The following is a 10,839-nucleotide window of genomic DNA, read 5'->3' as shown; positions in this document are numbered from 1 at the left end:
TTGCTGCCTGCTTGCTGTGGAAAGACTGCAGGAGCTGCTCGTGATGATCACATGCTGAATGTGTTTACTGGAGTTCAAAACAGCTTGTCTCCTTTATGCCAATCCCGCCCTTTAAAATGATGTTAATTAAGCAAACAGCTTTAATACTACAGGCAAATAGTATGTAATCAGTGATTACAGCAGCAGGCAAGGGTGTGATTTCACCAAGATTTAGTGAGATGGGGCAGAGGATGACTTGGTCTGCATGGCTGGGGGCTCCAACTGTCCTGCCCTGCTCCTTCCCCCTGTGCTCCCAGGTCCTGTTAGTGTCCTCATGCCTTGTACCAGTGTCACCAGACAGATATCTGGGCTGCAGAGAAAATCAGTTTCCCTCTGTAATGATCCATTGGGGAAGAAGATGAATTTCCCTAACACTGTTTTGGGAGCAAAGGAAGGTTTTCCCAGTCTGCAATCTGGATGGAAGGCAACCTGCAGTACGACACAAACGTCACAATCAGCCCAGGCACCAGGGTTGGACAATGAGGAGGTGGCTGGGGACAGGGCAGCACCCAGACACTGATTGCACAGAGCTTACCTGGCTGAACAGTGTTTACCAGAATGAGATAGAAACCAAACTAATAGATTGTCCCAACTCATGTCCCCACACTCCCACTTGGTATGTTTGCTTCTTTCCCTTCTGTCTTTACTCCTGCCTTCCCACGTGAAAACAGCAAAGTAATGTTTATCTGTTTTGCAGTCCTTTATAATGCCTTATAAAAACATAACCCAGACTTCTGGGCCAAAACCCCATTTTACAGCTGTAGAAAATGCAGCTCAGAAAGATAGGGTGACTCAGCCAAGATTTGCAGTCAGCCCACATCAGAATGGTTTTTGGGATGCATTTTCTTTGGCTCTCAAAATAAACTTTGCTCCGCTGGCACCAGAACTTTCTATGGAGCCCCAGCTAACCGCTGTACTGAACTTTCTATCTTTATTCCCTTCAACATGTATTTATTCTTTGTTCTTCAATGTGCTGGACGTTGCAGGATGTAAAGCAGAACATATAGCATTGTTCGCTTCTGCTTTGTGCTGGTGAAAGAACAAGCACAAAGGAAAGAGAGGAGAAAAGGGGGCACTTTCTTATATAAAAGGCCCTGAAATCCCATATGGAAAAAGTCTATGCAAGTGAATAAATGTGATTCTAAAAGCCTATTGAATTTGAGAGAGAATGATCTCCTTCCCACATGGTTTTCAAACAGCATAGAGACTGATGTAGCGTTTGAGCACCTAGAGAAAAGAGATCAGTCTCTTTTCAATTCTATGGATTTATCCATATAAGACTATTGCTTTCATTTCCACTAAGTACCTTATGGAAAAGGCCTAGGGAAAAGGATGAAAAGATAACTGGGAAAACAAAATTGGTTGGTTTGTTTTGGATTTTGAAGCAGTTGCAGACTAGCAAGCATTGCTATTGCTTTCTTTTCCTGATTTGCAGTGGTATTACATTTGTTTATTTTGTTTATAGGCTTTTCTGTGGCAATTGTCATTACAGCATCAAGCAGGGAGTTTTTTAAAAAGTGTGAATGCTTGCCTAGATGTCTTTCTAAGATGTGTGCCTTGCCTGAATATTTATCTTCACTATACATGCAGGAAGCTGTGCTCAGAGAAAGGCAAAGTGAGACTTCATGATCATTTATCTTGTTGGATGAGAAAGCAGTAGCAAGTGAAACAGTGGTAAGTACGGTATCATCCAAAGCCTCTCAGGAGAGGAGAAGGCTATAGAATGCAGGAGGGCCTTTTCTGTGGAATGGCTGCAGAGGCTCAGTTGGTCTGCCAGGAAGGGCACAGCTGTGCCAGATGTGCAGCAACACAAGTGCAATGAAATCCAGCACAGCCCTCAGGTAGGCAGATTTCCTACACTGCATTCAGCAGAAATGTTCCCCAGCTCTCCTGCACATATGCGCATTTGCGTAGGTACATTACATAAAGGCCATGCTTACCCTGGAAGCCCAGAGGGAACATTAAATGACTGCGTGCGCTGCTGATGACGGACGGTGGAGTGCCCAAAGGCAGCTTTTCTGTGGTAAATTTCTGTCAGATTTTATATGCTACAACATCTGGGCAAAAAATTGGAGCTAACAATCAAATGGGACAGCTTGGCTATGAGCAGTCACTCCAATATCTTGACCCTGATCATCCCCCTTTCCTTCAGACAGTACCAAGCTTGGTCTGCTCACTGAGGGACTGCTCACTGCCGCTGTCCCCAAGCTGTGTGGTCTAGCTGGATACCAGAAACAGTTCCCTGACTGCCCTGAACAAAGCGTATGCAGGAGCACTTGAAAATGCTGCTTAAAACTGTCTCTTCTTTAGAGCACCATCCTCTCAACTACCCGTGCTGCTATCTCCATCTGAGTGAGAGGTCCCTTTGCTGCTGGTGGTGGATACACAGTTCCATCCCTCAGGGAAGCCCTTTGTGCTTGGTGGCAGGCAGATAGACCCAGAGCAGCCAGCTCACTCCTGGGAGATCATCTGGGCCAGGAAAAGTCATGTAGGTGGGTAGCAGCAAGAAGAAAGACTGGTCTCTCTGCTCCTGCCTTTCCCCAGGCCCACTCACAGAGGCCTTTCATCTCCACAAGCTTTTGCTTGTCCAGCCATAAAATGGGAGAAGCCATCACTCTTACCTTGCAGCAGGGTTGAGAGGCTTTGTTTTTTCATACTCATAATGAATAAATGGCAAGCACTGTGTTTTCATTAATTACTGTTGGTCTGCTCACTGTGTGATGGGAAAGGATGGCTGTGGATAATGGAGTCAAACCCTGACAGGTAACAAGAGCCACATCCATCACAGAAGCTACTCCCATGTATGTCATGGCATGGCAGCCTGCATTCATCACAAAATGTGACTCAAAATAGAACAGCACGCTGCATCATTTGCAGCTTCTTGTCCTTCAGATGGCTTTTTTCCTATGCTCATACACTGTTTGCAGAGGGTCCTGGATTTAATCAGTGGTTTCCCCAACAGTCATGACACAGAGAAGGGATGCTAATAATACTGTAAAACTGAGTTAGAGCATGTCTGCAGTTCTTGCCCTGTATTTCACTGAATTTCAGCTCCCAGAGCTAGCAGGACTTTCCTGCTCCTATATGTGCAAGGAAGGAGAGCACAGTGCTGCAGCCTTGCCCCTGCAGGACCCTCCCTCCTGGAAGTGCCCAGACTGAGACCAGGGCTCATCATTCACTTTGAGTGCACAGTGTACCTGAACTTGAGGGATTCAGTGCTCTTTTGTAATTAATGGTACATTTTTAGGGCTACTAATTGTCTCAGCTTCACCATTGTGGTTATTAAAGAGAAAATCCAAGTGAAATCTTTGGAGCTCTCTCCTACAGCAAGTTTCCTGTTCACAGCAGCAAGCTGCAGGGCACATCCTGACAACAGTCTAATATTAGCAGATTGCTTTCTCATTTTACAGACATCTGTACCTCAAAAATTACTCTAGCATTTAGGTTATTCTTTCTGAAACCTATCAACAGAGCCTCTTTGCAGCATAAACATCCACTTTGTTCTTTAGGATGTTTCAGACAGTTTGAGTTTCTCTCCCTACCTCTGCCGATACTTTGCTCTCAGCTTGCAAAAGCAGGGGTTTCATTGTGAATATGCGCATTATTGTCTCACCCTTGGTAACCTCCAGAGGATGTCTGCATGTCTCATCATACAACCTGACACAATATCCTTCCCAGATGGTCCAGATACAGCCTGGTTTCATTAACATGTTTCTTGCTGCTGCCAGAGCCCAATAGAGTTGTAGAAATTGTGGCTAGGGAATGCAAGAGGCTGTAATGAGATTTTTGCGTGTGTGTCTTAATGGCATTGAAGAGTTTTATGTATCATCTCTCAGAGAACTGCTCTCCCCCAGGCCGCTGCTGGTGATCATGTTCTGTCTGGCTCCCACATCAACCACAGCACATCTTGATTTCCGCTTAAATCAGTTTCCTACCATTTTAACCCCAGCAGCCTTTGAAATCATGAGGCCACTGTAACAATAGGCAGAATTTATACAGTGATTTTCATCTTCACAGCAATTTTCAAACAATAATGAATCAATCATTAATGCTCCCCTATGTAGGACATGACAAAAACTTGTGAGGCTGATTTTACAGACTGGAAATCTGAGGCTCAGAAAACCTGAGGGCCTTGCTGAAAGCCAGGAGAAAAAACATGGTCTAAACAGCAAAAAGAACAGATGAGTTTTCAGTGTTCTATACTGAATTTTTACTTTCATCTCATGTTAACCTATGAGGCAGCTCATTCTCCTCATAGGGGTGCCCTGTATTGCACCACTAACAGCAGATCCAGGACATTCACTGTCACCTTACTGTGTCAGTGGTGCTCATTGATGTAGCATGCTCTTCCAGTGGAAAGGAAATTAATTATTGGAAGTTACAGGGCATGTGATGAACCAGTGCCTGGCAATGTTGAATGCCATGGCTGAGTTGAGGATGTACTCAAGGCTCTCCACAGGAAAAAGCCTTCATGTTGAAAATGATTCGTAAAGTTTCAGGAACATTCCCTCATTGTTATGCTATACTGTATATGCTACTGACCAGTTTCCCCACTCAGACTAATTCCCCTGACCATTCCCCTGTTCAGACTAGTATTAGCAGGTAGCTTTCTCATTTTACAGACAGGGGTACATGTGCACCTTAGAAATTGCTCTAGGGTTTATCCTTCCCAAAACCTATCAACAGAATGAGTCTTTGTGGCATAACCACACATTTTGTTCTTCAGGATTAAGGACAGATTGGGAATGAGTTACATTGTGCATTACTGAGCTGAATCTGCTCTGGTAGGTCTGAAGGTTTGGTTGAGGTAGTAAAGTGATAATACAAGAAATCAGACAGATAAACTGTGGCTACCAAACGTGAAGGATGGCTGGATGTTCTTAAAGGTAAATATGGCTTAAAGTCTAGGAACACGTCCCATTGACTGTAATCCCTGATCTGACACCAGTATGATCTATTAGCTTGGATAAACTGTTACTATGCTCTGCTGGAATAAACTGAAAAATAAGTTTGTCTTTCTAGAGTTCATGTACAGGCTATGAAATGAAAACAACACGTGTTTTTAAAAGTGTTCTTGCCATCTAAAATGAAGAGCAGACAACAAGAAAAAAAAAATCAGCTCTCAGGTCAGTCATTAAGAATCTTTACAAAAGCGAGAACATAAGCCCAAGGAACCCCAGCAGGCGGGGGTTTGTAACACAACTTCTGCCTTTAACTTGCACTTGGAAGTAAAAGGACCCATTTTAACAAATTCTGCAGCCTCTCCCTGCTCCTTGAGTATTTTCTCAATATTCCAAAATAATGGATGTCAGGAAGAGTTGACAATGTTCAGAAACTGCAGGTGCATCTTCCATTCTGGCACAAGTGCAAATGGTCTGTGAAGGACTCTCTACAAGGTTTTTCCTGAACAGATGTGACCCCATATTTTCATTTGGGCAAACTGAATCATTCCAGAAAAGAAAAGGAATTTAACAAATGCTCCAGGACAAAAGCACATAATTTGCTAGAAACTAATGAATCACACAATCACACACAGTCATGCTTCCCTTTCATTCTCTTTATTAGTGCCCACACCATTGGTCCCCCTCACTGCAGTTTATTAAAGATCAGAGACCCTCTTTTAACTTCAAAGTCAGGGACATTAAAAAGACAGAAAGCCATTAGCAAATACTAAAAGAATGGTATTTCATCTCTCCATTTAAATTTTCACTTGCTTGTATTATTTTTCCTATTTCCCATCAGAGCCGTAGGAGGCGGTGATGCCGTTGGACTACTGCCTTATATCTTTCCAGTCTGCCTTTTTTGGTCCTTTCTGGCCCATTCTGGAACAGGAAAACAATGTGGGTGGCAGAAGGGCAGCTTCCACCACTTCATTAAATCAGCATTTTTTTTAATTGAAATGTCTTGCAGAGACTTTCATTATACTTATTAATATACGACTTCACACCATTCTTAAAAATATTCAGCTATTATTATTTATATTCAAATCCATGCACTTTTGATTTAATGGTTAGATTTAAAACCAAAGTCCCGATATATACATATATATGTACTGGTGCTTGCCAGCTGGTAGCTGAGTAACGTATATCTACATCAATGATGTTTTAACGATGCATTGTTCTAATATATTACTGAAAAGATAGCACTCTCATGATAGATTGGTGCCATTCATTAGCGTAGCAAGGCATTTTTTATGATGTATTGTCCAACCAGTGTCACTGGAAAGGAAGAAAAGGCGCATACGAATTGGTAGGTTCTAATTTACTGTGTTTTAAAAACACTTCTAATATTCATAAAACAAGAATAGCTGACTTAGTCTGAAGTGGAAGAGACATATTAAAAGAGAGTTATCTGAAGTCAGAAGGCATCATGCAGATTCTTCAGACATATCTTCTATCTACTTATACAAGCAGACAGAAAGGAAAAAAGGTTGAATGAGGAAGGAACCTAATATTTTGTTTTCACAATGTACAGAGTCTGATGAGAGAGCAAGGACATTTACAGATGCAGGCAGGATGGATGCCTTTGCCTTACAGCTCCAGCTGATTCCATCTGCATGGACCCAAGAAACTGTAGCTGGAGCTGGCAGTATTCATTTTGATGGGTAATTTCTTGCCAAAACCTAGATGTTTGGATCCACCCATTGTGCCATTTTGGTTGGTATGACTGTCAGCACCCCATACACTTTGTAGGGAGTTAGGGGTAGAGAGCTTCCAGGTTCTCATGCTCCTTTGCTCACTAACAGCAGTGAAGCAAGAGCCAGAGCTATGGTTTTGCAGTCATGGACTATTGGCTGAATCTCTGTTAGAACAGAGGGGCACACAATTGTAGAACTGCACTCTGGATGCAGACACTCAGTTGGTTTAATGTCTCCAGCTCACTGGTGAGACTGGCAAACAGTTGCCTGCAGGAGTGGGCCCCAGGATGTACTGGTGGCACCCGTGAATGCCATGCTTCAGGGTTTGCAGAGAGCTCTGATAACTGGCATGCAGAACAACAGCACAGCAAGGGAACCAAGGGAAAAAAAGAACAAGCGCAGATGAGCTGAGCGCAGAGCCATGCAGCGCAGCAAACCCTGCCTCCTGCCCAGTGCTGCTGGCTCTGCCCATGCTGGCACAGCTACATGCCTCTCTGGCTGGTGCAGCTGCAAAAGCAAAGCTTGAAAGGAAATTCCTTCTCCTCCCTCCTTTCCAGCTGAAGCTTGTACTAGATAATCATACACCAAGCAGAACTCCTGAGAACTTCCTTCTCCAAAGCACTTCTTCATCCCGTGGCTGCTTATAGAATCATAGAATGGCTTAGGCTGTAAGGAACCTTAAAAATCATCTAGTTCCAACTTCCTGCTATGGGTAGGGTTGAAGGTTATACCATAGTGTTCCAAACATAGGCTGCAAGACAAGAAATCACATATGCTACCTAAATACCAAAACTAGTGTGGGAAAAGCATTTGTTTCCTTAAGAAAAAATGTTGCTGCACATGAAATATGAAATGCTTTGAGATTCCTGATCATGCTTTCCCTATATATGTCCTTCCACTGACATCAGCTGGAACAGTGAGTGAATAATAAAGAAGAGAGATAATGCTATTAAAAAGCAGAATCTCTGCTCACTGTTAATATGCAGTAATGTAGTTAACATGTATCTCATGTAGGAATAAAGGCACTGAGTCGATATTGTAGTCCAGGCAGAAAATGTTAGACTTTAATTAAATGAAGTAAACATCTCATTAAATGTCTATTTTTACAGATGGTATTGAGTCTCATTGCCCCAGGGCTAAAGGAAACATGGCAATGAATAAGGTAAAATATGTTCCTTAAGAATTTTGAGTAGTAAATATTTTATATGATCTAATAAGGTATAATAAGAAATCCTACAACATTAAAATACTTTAAGGATGTAAGAAAACTGATCTCTGGTCAAGTCACCTATAAATTAAACCACATTATTAGCTTTTAAAACCTCCTACTCTGATTATAATTCACAACTGCAGAAGATAATATTATTTCTTTTAGGGTTTTTCACACTAGAAGAGCAGAAACTCTCAGCTGCAAGGCAACCCTAAAAAGGGTATAGAGAAATTTGAACAATAAAGACATCACTTTTAGAAGTTCTCATTAGCTTTTGCTTAGACTTTTTAGACAGAGCAGCCTACTTTTATTTAACCTCTTCCCACAGGTTACATAGTGAGATCTGTACTCATTGTGTTCTCCTTTGCCTTCAAAATTCAGGGCACACAGCGCTTTCCCCAAAGCCTGCTTGTCACAGTGCTGGGCCTTCTCAGGTTCTGCATTTTCCCCATCTGGTATGAGCCCCTCACACCCATTGACTTCAGCCTATCTCTGAGTTGAACTGTCCTCACACCTGGCCCAGCCCATCCTCTCCCACATAGAAACAGAATCACTAAGCTTGGAAAAGAACACTAAAATCATCTAGTCCAATTGTCAACCTGTCACCACCGTGCCCTCTAAACCATATCCATCAGTGCCACAACTATATGCTTCTTGAACGCTTCCAGGGACGGTGCCCTGGGCAGCCTATTCCAGTACCTCACCACTCTTTCTGAGAGTAAATTTTTCCTCATATCCAACCTGAACCTCCCCTGGTGCAATGTAAGGCCCCACTGCCTCTCATCCATCTCTTCCGCCTTCCCCACATTACCTTTCCCACCCTTCCAGCTGATTTAATTGACTCTCTGGTGTTCTTGTCAGACTAAACACCCTGCTACTTGCTATCTCACCTGGCCCAGGGCGAAGCCATCCTCCATGCCCAGGGTTGGTGCCACCAAGACCTGCAGCACACACACCGGGCTTTGCATGACTTTTGCTTCCTGCATGTTTTTCTTGCATTGAACTCAGCCCTGTTGTCTACTCTGTCTATGGAAGGCATCCTAGTGTTGTCTTCAAGCCCTGAAAGACCCAAGAGCTGTATATGTCTCTATCCCCTCTTCCTTTTCCCAACCAGCTCGTGGATGAGCTTTTCATAAGCCATAATACTTACGTGCAGAAGGAGGTCCAGCTTCATACCTACATCTCGTATTGCTCATCAGATCTTGCCTGTGTGGTTGTTGGTCATTTACAGGAGACCTTGCCTTTCTGTCATGCCCAGTGTTTTTCGCAGAAGCATCACAAGGTGTTGCTGGAGGCACACTGCCCAGTGCGGGTGATCAAACCCTCTCCTGTCTGCTCTGGAAATCAAGATCAGTCATGGCTTACAATCCTGGGAGCCAGATGGTTAGCAGGGATGTTGAATTCATTTCTTGGTCTTGCTGTGCATAAATCCAACAAAATGCTCTTGCCTTCCTACAGCTGGCACATGTGCCTAACGATTTGATCTTCTGCATTTTAAATATTTATTCAGTATTTAATTTAAACCCCTGAGACTAATCTTAGTGTTTTAACTTAGCCCTCAACTAGTTTCAGTGAATCATCTCTGTCACTATTCAGTGATCTTCAACAAATTGGCTTCGTATACTAATGGGGCACAGTCCTTAGTCCCTTCTCTATTTGTATTTTGGGGGTATTTTGGAAAGAGATCTGGTGATTTTTGAAGTATTACAAGGCATTAAACTGTTGTTTCTGTCTTTTAAATTATAGATGGTATCCATAGAGACACTGAAGTTCTACATTGCTCTCTTGAATTGCCTGAAGAAGTGGCACTTAGAATTACATTTGGAACAATGCTAATTAGCAAATGCTGAATTTTAAACAAGCTTCACAGCAAGGTTTTTGTCTGAGAGGAGCAGTAACCAGCAATTGACTGACCAAACCAACAAAGCTGAATTACAGACAACATGGTATTTAATTATTCATTAGACAATTTACAGGGTTAACTATAATAATAGGCACCATTCCCTTACTGAGGAATCACCGAGCCAAGAATAAGTGCCTTAGAAATCCAGCATAATAAACAGTTGGACAGAATAAGCAAAATGAAATCTGCTTCCCAAATTATAGAGTTATTGAGGAGGAAAATGCAGAAACAAACCTTTGCTGCCGCTGGATGAGAATGTGCCAATGCATGTACAGAACAGAAACAACCTGTCATGAACTCAATTCTGAGCCTTCAGAAACAGCTACTGCATGAGGAGCTTGATAAAGGAAACCACTGCTGAACTGAAAGGAGGAAGAAACATTTGTCCCTATTCTAGAATTAGACCTGGAGGATGCAAATGGGCTATGTCCCACAATTTCAAGTGAAGCAATATCCAGAAGAGCCTGGCTGCTGTTGTTTGCCATGTCAGATGGACACCACTCCTCATGGTGTCATGGCATCATGATGTCATGGTGGAAGCAGAAAAGGAGATGCCCAGGTGCAGGATCTGCACACAAGGCAATGTAAGCAGCACTGCCAGAAACATTGCAGGTGGTGCCCAGTTACTCATGGTTAGACTGTAAGCCTAAATGTGAACTAACATTTAATTTCAAAAGCATTACAGAGGGGATTAATAATTTGCCGCCATACATTGTGCCAAGTATTATACTTGGATGAGGGCAGGCAGGCAGGCTATTTTCGTGATATGCCCATTCTTTGTAAGGTAAGGTAACAAAGATTGCTGGGATTGCAGGCAAGGAACTCAGTCAACATGCTTATAAGTGTATGCTGCTGTAACTGATTTTTGTGGAGAGCACTGATTCACAGAAGATAAAGTGTTTTAAAAGAATACCAAAGTAATAGTTTAACTTTCAGCAGGAATATCACACAGTCTCTTTTGTCCTATATCAGGCTCTGTTGGGAATTTGTTGAAAGGCTCCAGGATGATCACTGCAAGCCTCAGTTTGTGGGGCTAAATCTTTTTCCCTT

Source organism: Tympanuchus pallidicinctus, unplaced genomic scaffold (genome assembly GCF_026119805.1).
Source record: "Tympanuchus pallidicinctus isolate F22 unplaced genomic scaffold, pur_lepc_1.0 scaffold3, whole genome shotgun sequence".
NCBI classification, from domain to species: Eukaryota; Metazoa; Chordata; class Aves; order Galliformes; family Phasianidae; genus Tympanuchus; species Tympanuchus pallidicinctus.
The sequence above is the reverse complement of the archived record's forward strand: the minus strand, read 5'-3'. Positions refer to the sequence as shown.